This window comes from Cervus elaphus, chromosome 26 (assembly GCF_910594005.1).
Source record: "Cervus elaphus chromosome 26, mCerEla1.1, whole genome shotgun sequence".
Lineage (NCBI taxonomy): Eukaryota > Metazoa > Chordata > Mammalia > Artiodactyla > Cervidae > Cervus > Cervus elaphus.
Genome location: NC_057840.1, coordinates 33,364,957 through 33,378,252, shown reverse-complemented (window position 1 = coordinate 33,378,252; position 13,296 = coordinate 33,364,957). Strand labels below are relative to the sequence as shown.

The window sequence follows — 13,296 nt, the reverse complement described above, 5'->3', positions numbered from 1 at the left end:
GTCCCCCAAAGTGTGACATGGGGCCTGAGGGTGAGGAGGGGCAGCCCCACTTCTACCCTTTGGTCCCACATTCATATCATCCAGAGACGGTGGAGATGGCAGCCTATAATGGTTATTGATTAAGACAGGAGCTGGAGAAATCTTCTACAGAAGATGAATCTGACCCACTGTATGGGTCTTCAGACACGGTGATATCCCTGTAAGCAGGACGCAGGCCAGTTATGTATTCAATTTCCTGCATCTCCTGCATACATTAATAACAGCAGGGCCGTGACGATGCTTCAGATCCCTGGACATGATGTCAGTCACACACTGGGTCCATAGGAATGTGGGGCTGGCTTCTGCATCCCAGTGTGCACTTACCTGAGTCAATGGCCATGTGGCTTCCAAGGATGAGGAAGGCCAGAGACTGCTGCACTACGCTTGCCATGGTGATAAGAGGGCCTTCCTGCTGGAAACTGGCATCTCTCTCTAGTCATGGATTCTGGGTTCTGATAACTGGCTCAGTTCTAGAAACTGGACCAAGTATCCAGACGAGCTGTGGCAATGGCTGTTTTCAGCATCCTGATCATCCAGCTTGTGTTTTATTTTCTTTTCATTTCTGGGGTTTTTTGTTTTTCGGTCGGCTGCCTGGATTTTGGGATCTTAGTTCCCTGACCAGTGATCAAACCCGGGCACCTGGCAGTGAGCCCGGGGTCCTGACCAGTGGGCCAGCAGGGAATTCCTTTGTTTCATTGCTTTCCATCGTGCAGGTGTATCTAGGTTGGCCGCCCATCCAGGCTGTCTGCCTCTAGGGTCACCGTGTGCTGTGAACCAGCATCATAGTCTCTGCAGTCAGGACCCGGCGGGCCTTCCCGTCTCTCTGCTCATGTCAGCCACTGCGCCTGCTCTGTTCCTGACACCGTGCACCCCACCTGGAATCTGCATGTGTTCAATCCCTGTTTTTGCTGGAAGCCCACTGGAGACACCATCTCCAGCCAGCATTCTGACCTTTAGCCAAAGTCCTCCTGTGTTACCCGCCAGAGTTCTTGGACTCGATCAATAGAAGTTGATAAAAGGCCAGACACAGATTCGGGGGGGAAAACAGATTTATTGGGACTCATGAGGGAACAAAAAGAAGTAACATGTTCCCTTGCTGGCTCCAGAGCATGGGGAATGCGGTCCCACATATGAGATGAGGGTGGGGGCGGGTCCTGGGTTCAGACCAGGGTGGTGACCTGGGTGGTTTGTTCCCCCTTGGTGGTGCTGTGTGCCGGGACCATGACCAAGTACCTGCTTTTGCTCCTGGCTGCTCTGAAATCGCCTTGGGTTTTTGGTCTTTTTGTGTCTTGGTGCTAATTATTTGCCCCAACTGCACATGAAAGCAATTATTTTTAGCCCCTTATAATTTCTTTATATTTTGATGCTTGATGTGACTTTTGTCCAGGTACACTCACTGCAGCAAACTGTCCCAGCCTGTCTCATTACCCACTGAGGGGTTCTACACCCTTATTCTGAAGGGTTAAGGGGCCAAAGCTTTCTTCTATCCAAACTTCTCCCTGCTGGACAGGGACCACTGACCTGAGCCTCCCCTCAAGGTGCAGAAGTCCCTCACAAGGACCTATATGGATCGATCTGGGCCACCCTCCACTGGAACAGGCTATATTCCTTGAGCCACCATGAGTGTTATTTCAAACTGGTAGATCCTACAGACACAAAGTCAATCAAAAGATTAAATAAACAAGGATTAGAAAGGAAAGAACAATAGCCATTAAAGGGCCTAGAGAGGGAAAGAACCAGGTTAACTTTGAGAGGACTTTCTTTTTTTTTTAAACTCTCGGTGTCATTTCCCATGACAAACCTGTGAAGCCCCTCTACCTGTAAATTTAAGGTGCATATTTACACCTTAATATAAGGTGTATAGCTCCTTAATATTGATCTCAGAGAGGCAGCAGTGAGCTGTGCTAAAGAGGGACCTTAGTTTCCTACTCAGGAATTGAATCTGGGTAGCTTGGTGTAAAACAAGGAATTCTAGACACTGAACACCAGGAGCGAGATGCAAAGTTCCCTTGGCTCTTACCATCTTTGACAGCAAGCATGTTTCAAGGAGGCAAAAACTTTAAAAACAGTACCAAAGTAATTACTGGAGACATACAGAGAAACAGTTTGTTTATTTAAGATGGAAGCAAAGTGGAAATATACACACAGGGAGGAGTGTAGGAGTCCTGAATGAGCAGCACAAAGAAGCTAGGCTAGGGATTTAACATACACATACATGTCTCTATCTTCCCTGGTGATTCAGCTGGTAAAGAATTTGCTTGCAATGCAAGAGACACGGGTTCGAACCCCAGGTTGGGAAGATCCCCTGGAGAAGAAAATGGCAACACACCCCAGTACTCCCTTGCCTGGAGAATCCATGGATAGAGGAGCTGGCAGCTTACAGTCCACAGGATCCCAAAGAGTCAGATATGACTGTGCAACTAACCTTTCACTTTCACTTCCATACATGCATCTATTCTTCCCCGACTCCCCTCCCATCCCCACCCAGGCTACCACATAACATTGAGTAGAGTTCTATGTGCTACACAGGAGGTCCTTACTGGTTATCCATTTTAAATAAATCAATGTGTACATCTTGATCCCAGACTCCCTAACTATCACCCCCCATCCGTTCCCCCTGGCAACCATAAATTCATCCTCTAAATCTGTGAGTCCCTTTATGATTTGTAAGTAAGAGCACTTGTGTTACGACTTTTTGGATTCCACGTATAAGTGATGGCAAAAGGTGTTTCTGCTTCTCTGTCTGATGTATGTCGCTCAATATGACAATCTCCAGGTCCATCCATGTTGCTACATATGGTGTTATTTCATTCTTTTTGACGCTGAGTAACACTGCACTGGATATATGTCCACATCTTCTCTCTCCATTCATCTGTCAGTGGACACTTCTGGGCATACACACTGAGGAAACCAGATCTGAAAGAGACACGTGCACCCCAATGTTCATTGCAGCACTGTTTATAATAGCCAGGACATGGAAGCAACCTAGATGCCCATCAGCAGATGAATGGATAAGGAAGCTGTGGTACATATACACCATGGAATATTACTCAGCCCTTAAAAAGAATTCATTTGAACCAGTCCTAATGAGATGGATGAAACTGGAGCCCCTTATACAGAGTGAAGTAAGCCAGAAAGATAAAGAACATTACAGCATACTAACACATATATATGGAATTTAGAAAGATGGTAACGATAACCCTATATGCAAAAGAGAAAAAGAGACACAGAAATACAAAACAGACTTTTGAACTCTGTGGGAGAATGTGAGGGTGGGATATTTCAAAAGAACAGCATGTATACTATCTATGGTGAAACAGATCACCAGCCCAGGTGGGATGCATGAGACAAGTGCTCGGGCCTGGTGCACTGGGAAGACCCAGAGGAATCGGGTGGAGAGGGAGGTGGGAGGGGGGATCGGGATGGGGAATACGTGTAAATCTATGGCTGATTCATGTCAATGTATGACAAAACCCACTGAAATGTTGTGAAGTGATTGGCCTCCAACTAATAAAAAATAAATAAATAAATAAATAAATAAAAGAAAATAGGCTGAGGTGATTTCTCCAGACACAGAAAGAATCCCTGAGTCCTATAATAGCAGATGGTATTTTTCTTGCAATATCATTTGCAAGAACGAGGTCACGAGGCAGAGTCTAATTATCCACAAACTAGACTATGATGAAAAATGTCCTGTTTGGGGAGATTTCTTCAAGTACCTGATTATTTCAGTGTAGAAATTCCATCGCTTAGCACCAGAAGAAAGTGGTGAAATAGTTTCTGTTTTTTTTTAAAGATGCTGAGTAGGATTTTGTCAAACGTGATAAAACCCATGAGATGATTCATCTACTGTGTCATTGTAACCGGAAAACAGACTCAGGATCCATGGGGTGTGATCTCCTGGATCTAAAGTGAAGAGCAGAAGAAAGGCAGACAGAGCACCTGTGGGCTTCTTGGGAGCACCGTCTCCTGCAGAAAAGAAAGAGGCCTTGGTCAAGGGGGTGGAGGAACTCCTGTCACTTTCCTGGGGCTGCCCCTCCCCAGCCCCCCTCCAGCCCATCCTCACTGAGGGGCTCCTATATCCCCCACCCCCACCCCAGGCCCAGCAGCTTCCTGTCCCCTCCTCCTTCCTTCCTGCATCACAGAGTCACCCCAGGCCCTGACACCCCCTGCTCAGGCTCAGGACTGGAGCCAGTGAGGAATCAATCTGCTCCTTTACTCAGGTCCAGATCCTCCCCAAGGGGGGCCTAAAGGGCCAGGGAGCAGGTCCCGGAGGAGGGGCCTTGCTTCCTGACAGCCTTGGGGGGCTGCAGGCAAACCTCCTTCCTTCCCTCCCCTCCAGCCTCTGAGCCAGCAGCACACACAGCTCTCAGGACCAGGGTCCCTGCCCCCCATCTCTTCCTGGTCCCGCCCAGCTGGGCGCCTCCAGCCCAGCTCAGGCCCACCATCCCCAGGACCTCTGCTCAAGGCAGGGCCGCTCAGTGATGGAGGCTCTGGGTCCCCAGGAGGCTGGTGACGAGCAGGCCACAGGCTGAGTCAGAACTGCTGCTGCCCCAGGAGCACAGGCCTGGCCTCGCCCCTTCCCACAGTCTCTGCTGTGGGGCTCCTGCCTTGCCTGCTGGACCCAAGCCACTTCCTGTGAGAACAGGCCTTTGGAGTTGGGCCCACAATTATTGCTCTCAGGTGATATGGGGTCTTATTCACCTGCTCATTTCCAGGATGAGGAGGTTCAGTGAGGGCAGAGGTCAGCTGGGATTCACCTTCCCTGTCCTCACACCAGGCCCTGTGCCCCTGCCTCCCCTCTGGATTCTGCCCTCAGTACCTGTTCCTAGAAAGGACTCAGCCCAGGAAGACAGTTATGATGAAACTGGTGAGGACCACGGGGAGGATCCAGGTGATGTGCTTGATGGCTGCGGCCGTGGACTGGACTGTAGGGGGGCCTGTCGTCGGTGATGCTGCAAGGAGAGTGAGGGTGAATCCCTTGTCCAGATTCCAAACTCGGCAGATGCCTCCTCACCTCCATGACCCAGGTACCCCTACCCCTCCACCCACACGTGGAGGCCCTTGTGACAGGTCCTCAGGTGAGATGGGGGAAGGGAGGAGCCCCTTCCTCGGGGCTCTGACAGCTGATGGGGGAGCAAGATTTCCAACAGAGTCACTCAGTCCTGTTGGGACATCAGAGATGGTGATGTGAGGATGGATTCCTCAGGAGCTGACAGCAGAGGTGGTGGTGACAGATTTCCAGAAGGAGGACTGGTGACATTTAACAGAAGATTCTGGAAAGAGGGAACAGTAAGAAGGAGATTGGAATCATAGAGATGCTCTCATGTTTAGGATCAGTGAGAATCTATGTTCAATCGTGCAAAGGCCTGTGCTGTGAGGAGAGACGTCAGCAGGTAAAAGAGGAAAGAGGATGACGGAGCATCCCCGGGTCACTGTTCTTTCAGGAGCAACTCACCTCTGATGGATCATTTTCACACACACACACACACACACAGAGGAGTGGGTCCATGTCACCATGAGAGAACTACCACTTTCTCCTAATCTTCTCACCTACCCGTGCTCTTCAACATTCTCTCCCAGCGCACCAAGAAAGCCTGATACCAGGCCCGACAGTCTCCCATGGAGACCTTCCTGAAGAAGTCGGTCACGGCTCTGTCCTTCTCCCACTTCTCTTTCATCTGTGTCCCTCCAGGATGAACCACTGTCCAGTGTCCATTCTCCGAATCAAAGAGGAGCCACAGTTTTCCACTGAAGTCAAACTGCCAGGATGCACTGGTGTGTCCGTTGTCTTCACGCCAGCATGTCATCCTGGCCTGTAGGGTCAGAGGTCCTGACCCCACCAAGAAAAGAAAGTGCTCAGTCTCTGGGCTTGACAGATTCTTTGCCCCACCTGGGTCCACCTCCCCTGGGCCCAGCTAATCTGGCCGTGGTCTTTCCTGCAACAGCTGTTCTTTCCACTGGACTACTAGTGAAGGACAATATCCAATTTTTTTTTTAATCCAAAAACAGTGGATGCAGCTGAGCCCCCAGTCTGCTCCTCCTGCATTTGGACTTTCTCACTCACCCTTGTCTGTGTATTTCTCTGGTGTAATGTCAGACACTTGCTGCTTGAGCAAGTCCCCAGTGTCTCTGAGTGTGTCCGTCTTATTTCCCAGGCGTTCATACTTTTCACTTCCTCTCCCAATGGACTCGTGTACTTGATCTTAGCTCTATCACAGTCATAGGAGACAAAGACCTTTTGATCCGCTTCGCCTTGAACCTCACACCATGGCTGTCCATATCTGGGCCGAGGATCGATGGTGAAATTATAGGAAAGAGAATGAGCACCTGTGAAGGCAAAACACAGTGAGGGTGAGGTTGGGGAAAAAAAGACCCGTAGGCCCTTCCCCCAGTTACGAGAGCCGAGTACAGTGCATGGCTGGGCTGACAGAGCAATTACCACCACCACCACCCCGACACAAACTAGTGCCCCAAGCCTCGTGGAGAAGGAGGAGCCCTGTCTGGCAAAGGTCACGCATCTTGGTGTGTCCCCGTGTCCACCAGGTCAGTTGCCAGCATCATAACCTTTGCAGAGATGAGCCAGGCTGCTATGCAGGAAAGGTCTAGATGACAGAGGACTGTCAGAGTCTAACCCCGTGTCCTGTGAGAGATGGGGAGCCTGTGGGGATGCTCCTGAGGAAGCAGGATCACAGGGAGAGGGGCAAATAGGTGGCGGGTGAGCACAGAACCCCAAGTTGGAGATAGGAGACTTCACAATTAGGGGTCACAGGACTTAACAAGGCCGGGGAGTCACTGCTGATCTCCCACTAGGATGGGTCTTGGAAGCCTGGAGAAAGGCCTGGCCCACACGGCACAAAAGTCCAGAACTTCCAATGCAGGTGGTAGAGGAGGGGATCAAAGGCTCAGAGAAGTGAATCTGCCAGGGCGGACATGGTGTGAAAGGGCAGGAAAGTGTCCAGGCCACCAGGTGCCATGGGAAAGCCTGATGGACTCTATGGAACCCGAGAGGAAAGTGTGGATGAAAAGTATCTCCAACATCTCAAGGTTGATTGCTGTGGAAGATCAGGGATGGCGGTAGGAGACCATGTTCCTGTGGGCTTCCAGCAGGAACAGGGATGAAAAATGAAGGAAGATCAGATTCCAGGTGGAGTGTTGTATGTCAGGAGCAAAGTTGGTATAATGATCAAAGTGATTAGTGAAAATCGCTCAGTCATATCTGACTCTTGGGACCCCATGGACTATACAGTCCATGGAATTCTCCAGGCCAGAATACTGGATTGGGTAGCCTTTCCCTTCTCCAAGGGAGCTTCCTGACCCAGGATTTGAACTGGGGTCTCCTGCATTGCAGGCGGATCCTTTACCAACTGGCTCCTGGAATGGTCCTGGGGCCTGGCAGAGATGAGGCCTCTGGCCATGGAATGTCAGAGTTGCCCATCATGATCTGGGTGCATCAACCCCTAACCATGAGTTCAGATAGACCAGCCGTCATAGGATAGAAGTGATTATGTGGCTTGGCATAACCAGGGCCACGGGGAACACATAAGATGTACCAGCAGGTGACCTAGGCCTGACACCAGAGTTGATACAGGGCCACTATCCCTGCTCACACCTGTGGCTTCACGCAGTGTCCCCTACCGCTCCTGGAACCAAGGAAGCCAGTCTACAGCAGAAGAGGCACATTAGCTCACAACAGCCAGACCCGCCTCCTATCACATTCCCACCACCAGAAGCTACAGGGCAGGACAGGGTAAATTTCTGGTTCTTAAACAGACAACTGAGGCAGCTCTTGGATGATCCTCTAGGGGATGGGTCACTCATTACGGGGTCAGAAACCAGGACAGTGGACAAGTCTGGTTCTCAGTTGATTTACACATTATATTTGGCTGCTGGTGCTCCACAAATGTGGAAGCTCCTTTTGTACCCAGAGACAGATACCAAATGGCCTAAAGAGACAACCAGATTTACTTTCTTCTGTAGAAAATTCTGTCAACTCCTGTCTTAATAAATAACCATTATAGGCTGCCACTGTCCCAATTCCTAGACAATATGAGTGTGGGACCAAAGGGTAGAAGTGGGGATGCCCAGCCTCACCCTCGAGCCCTGTCTCACACTCTGGGAAACCCTGTTCCCGTCCCTCCTACGTTAGGTCCTGGGGGCCAGGTCGGGGGTTTGCTGGGTGAGCTATCAGACAAAGGGATAAGATGCCAGTTGAGAGAGGCCATGTTTAGATTCTCTTCAAGAGATAGGAAGCTGTTGGAGGCCCTGAGCTTCTTGGGACCATGGAAAAATGGATAATAAATGGTCCTGTAACCAAAAGGGCTCTAGGCGGCCTTAGTGGAAAGACCTGCCCCCCATGGTCTCTGCCTGCCTCTTGTCTGTAGAAAAGTTTTAGTCATCCATGTCTCCTGTGAGTCTCAAAACAGTGTTTTAAGAGTTAAGGATTAGGACACATGAAGATGGAGAATCGAATACTCCTTAGGCTGGGAAACTGGTAACAATTTAGACTGTGACCAGCCACATAGCAGTGCCATGAAATTACCAGTTCCCTGAAAGATAACAAAGATCTGACACAAGTCTCAAGTTGTTTCTACAGGAAGCAGACCCCCAGCACATAAAAACTGCTGGCTGCAAGAACATGACCCCCAGACTGGTTGAAACCATAAGCCTGGTGAGGCTCAGACGTCCGCCTTGTGCCAACAACCTGACTGCACAGGACGCTGACGCGCCCGCAGCAGCCCCTCCGCCCCCTTTTCTAACCTGGAAGCTTGGAGACGTCTGAGGACATTAGGTCACTATTTTCCCAGGGCTCCTGAACAAACCAACTTTTCCTTTTCCACCACTTGTTAACTCTACCAGTGGTAGGATCTGGGTCATAACTAGCTTCAATTAGCAACAGCATGAGCTGTCTCGGAGGAGCTTTGAACTCCAGGGAGGGGCTGATCAGTGGCTAGGCATTGAGCGCCTTCCTGGGGAGGCATATGGAATTTTTTTAAAAAATAAATTGAATGCTTTAATTTTTTCAAGTGTTTTTAAAAATCCATTTTATACTTACGCCAGACTTGAAGACAAGCACAAAATCTGTTTACTTTTTTTTTTTTTTACGCAACACAACTCAGGCACTCATTCTGTGCATAGCACTATTCTAGGTACAGTAAAAGGAATTCTAAATCTTAAAAACATGATTGCACCTTCTGGAATTGTGTTATCTCCTTTTTTAGAAAGTAAAAATAAATAAAATTACAACTGTTTAGTATTGACCTGCCCCACGCCCACTTCTGGCTCTCAGAAATGCTAGGATCTGCCAAATTTAAGATGTTTCAGTGAATTCCGCTCCTACTTTCCACAAAGTAAGAACTCCTTACTTTGTGAACTCCTCTTTATTAAAAAAAACATTTTAAAAGGCAATTTTCCATGAAAGAGTAGTTTCTGTTTCTATTGTATTTTTTATTATTATACTGTATTTTTCTCTTTTTTTTTCCTTCTAGCTTTTAAGTTTTCTTCAATACTGCTTTATCCTGTATAAGGCAACAGCATTTTTTTCTTTTCTTAAGACAAAGTATTTCATATTATAGACAAATAATTCCCAAAACTAGTGATAAATATTAAAAAAAAAAAAAGAAACTTAAGGGTTTCCCTGGTGGCTCAGCAGGTAATGACTCCACCTGCAATGCAGGAGACCCCAGTTCAATCCCTGGGTCAGAAAGATCCCCTGGAGAAGGGAGAGGCTACCCTCTCCAGGATTCAACCCTGGAGAATTCCAGGGACTCTATAGTCCATGGTGTCGCAAAGATTTGGACACGACTGAGCAACTAAGCAGGGCACATACAAGGGTGAGTCAACTACATTACTCTGAGGAAATAGAAACTAAAAAGCACATGGCACTAAGCTAGTCCAAGTATTTGTGTTGAAACAATCTTAAAAACTATTTATTTTATAACATTGTTTAAAAATCCCTTGGTCAAAGAATTTATACAAACATTTTGAGTTCAACCTAATGAAAGTGCTATCTAGAAAATATTCCACATCATTAAGTCTGTCTTAGAAAGTTTAGATGCTATGGCATTCCTAAGGCACAGTGTTCTGGAAGACAATGTGCTTCTGTGGTGCTGGGTGATGTATGTGGCTGCCTGGCTCCAAGTGGGCCTCAGCAGGCACCTTCCTGCTGACGCTGGGGGACTGAGAAAGGAAAGTCAGACACAGGCCCCCAGGGCTGCATGGACCTCTGTGAGACACCGGGCCAGCTGCTGGAACTGGGCTTCTCCTCCGAATCTAAGGCCCAGCACAAGCCATCACAGCAAATGTTTCATAGGACAGTTGATAGGCTGGGGTATTCGGTAACCCTCTTTCAGATCTCTAAAGAGTCCACATCCATGTAGGGTGGTTTTTTTTTTTTTTTTGATGTACTGGGTCTTAGTTGTGGCACTTGGGATCTTTTTGCAGCATGAAGACTCTCAGTTGCAACATGCTGACTTCTTAGTTGTGGCATGTGGGATCCAGTACCCTGACCAAGAATCGAACAGGGCCCCATCATTGGGAGTGTGGAGTCTTAGCGACTGGATCACCAGGGAAGTCTGGAGAACTCATTCTTAACCACAGGTTCATGGGCCATCCATTTTCCCACGTTTTCATTGTCCCCCAGACAGTGAGAGTCCATGGGGAACAAGACTCTGGAGAGGGGCTATCTGGACTCTTAACATGAGGTTGTCATCAGTGGCAGAGCTCCTAGCAGCCAGGTCTCTGTGGAGGACTTCTCTTCTGACCAGGTAACTCATTCCACAGGCAATCTGACCTTGTGGACCAGGTCCTGTTGAGAAATTGCCTGTGGATTATTGGCCTCTACTAACTGGTGCTGCAGGCTCCCCTGGTGGCTCAGACAGTAAAGAATCTGCCTGCAGTTCAGGAGACCCGAGTTTGTTCCCTGGGTCGGAAAGATCCCTGGAGAAGGGAATGGCCACCCACTCCAGTATTCTTGCCTGAAGAATTCCTCAGACAGAAGAGCTTGGCGGGCTACAGTCCATGGGGTGGTAAGAGTCGGACATGCCTGACTGACTAACACACACGCAGACACACAATTTGCAATGCTGTGAAAACTATTTAGGATTCTCCCAATTCATGTAAGGCAATATCACGAGGGGTTTTCTCTTTCTTCTATACACACAAGGGAAATAGGAGGAAGATTTCTGTGATGAAGATCTCATAGCTTACAACATTCAGTGAGTATCACTGTCACCTGAGTTTCAGAAGCTTAATCTCTGTTTTTACAAATGATTGCTGTTCTTTATTTGGATCTTTTTCATCTACATAAATCCCATGGAAAATATGCCCAAAACTACCTTCTTGGAGTACATCCTCTCCGTGGATAGTTATTCTCTCCTTGGATATTTCGATATCCTTCACCTTAGCTCTGGCCTCCAAAGGAGTGGCACTTCTCAAGACACTCCTCCACCCACCCACAAGGTAGGATAACAGGAGGGAAGTACCACTGTTGGGTGTGTGGCCTCTCAGATCCTCAGTCATCTGGGACGTGGCTGAGACAACGCTTGGGAATGTGCACTGATGCTGTCTTCCAGTTCAATTCTTGTCACACTATGAAGGTGCAAAACTGCTAATATTATCACTACAAGAAATATAACTGCACGGGAAACCCCTGTGCTGATAGAAAACACACGGGTAGAAGTAGCTGAGCTGTATGAACAGGTCACAGATAGTTCCGCTAGTGGCTTTGTCCAAGGCCGAAGGTTTTACTTCAAGATTTTGGTAGCACATTTTTCTTTCTTTCAAGTTTTTGAAGAAGGGTTTTGAAGAATTTACTGTCAAGTTGAGCTGCATTTAGTATCATAATCTTATCATCTACTTTGCAGAAAAGGAAAGCCAGAGCCGAATCACTGATAGAGTGCGTGGAAACCCCCCCACCCGTGCCCCTAGCATCCCCACCCCCACCAAGCAGAAATGCTGACCTGGGGCAGGTCCACGAAATTGTCTACTTGGAAACCTGCTTATATTCGACGTGGACTCTGCAGGCCAAGTGAAAGGCAGGACAGCTGTCTCGCTGGGTACTAACAGATTAAAGGATAGACGTAGTGCCCAACAAGGTCACTTCTCTAATAAAAAAAAAAAGTTCTTCATCTGGACCAATGAGCCAGCGCACCTGGTCCCTGCTCAGCAAGAGGCTCGCACCCGCCTCCGGGGTCCCGGGTGGAGCCGCGCAGCGGAGTCCCAGAATGGGGAAGGAACCGCGCCACGGAGCACGGGGATCAGGAGTAGAGCCGTGCAAGGGGCCTCGGCGATCGCGAAGGGAGCCGCGCCGCGAAGCCCCGGGATCGGGGAGGAGCTGCGCCGCGGAGCCATGTTATCCGGGAGGAGCCGTGCCCCGGAGCCCCCGGATCGCGGGTGCGGCCGCACCGCGGAGTCTCGGGGATCGCGGATGCAGCCGCGCCGCGGATCCCGGGGATCTGGGAGGAGCCCCGCCTCGCGGCCTGGGGGCCGGGGTTGGAGCCAGCAGCTGCGGCTTAGACAAGAGCAGTCAAGCACATTTCGGCCAGGATCGCGCCGCCGACGCCTCCTGGGCACCCGGGTCCGCTCTGCGTTTATAACTTACCCGGCCGGGAAAGAGCGCTGGTCTTTCAAGGCTCGGCAGAAGGAAGGACCAGAAGGGTCTCTCTTGCACAGGTCGGGGCGGGACGGTGTGCTTTTCTGGGCGGGTCTGGGTCCCTTCTCCGCGGGAAGGCCGACTGGTCCCAACCCGCCCAGCTCCAGGGCTCCCACTTCCCAGGGGCGGTCTGGATCCTTTGGGGGGGAGGGTTCAACCGCATTTCCTGCCGCGTCCTGGCCCCCTCTTCTCCCAGCGTCACCTCCCAAAATCCCGGCATTACTACTTCACCCAAGGCACCCCTGTTCTGGCCCGGAGAGCCGGCAAGAAGCCGGGAGGAGCCTCCGAGGAGCAAAGGGGCCCAGGGAAGGGAAAGAGGAAGGGGCGGCGGCGACACCCTGCAAGAAGTTTCGCGAACCCCGGCGTACACCACCCCCGTCCCCTTTCCAGGTCATAACACATCCAACCTCCTTGCATTCCCCTGCCATCCCCCGCGCAGCTTCATCCCCGAACACACCGCTGGACGTCCCGCTCAACATGCCAATCAGAAGCAAAAGGAGGAAGCCAAGACTGCTCTTGGAGCCACCCATCTCTCTCTTTGCCACCTGGATCCCAATTTTGCAGGAGTGCGAGGCTGCCAAGTCAGAGCCGGCGATCCTCTCCCG

At 49.8% G+C, this 13,296-nt stretch overlaps 2 pseudogenes; both read right to left on the bottom strand.

Moving 5' to 3' along the window:
- Positions 1-3,589: 3,589 nt before the first annotated feature.
- On the bottom strand, positions 3,590-13,296 carry LOC122684475 (annotated as a pseudogene).
- On the bottom strand, positions 10,601-12,388 carry LOC122684083 (annotated as a pseudogene).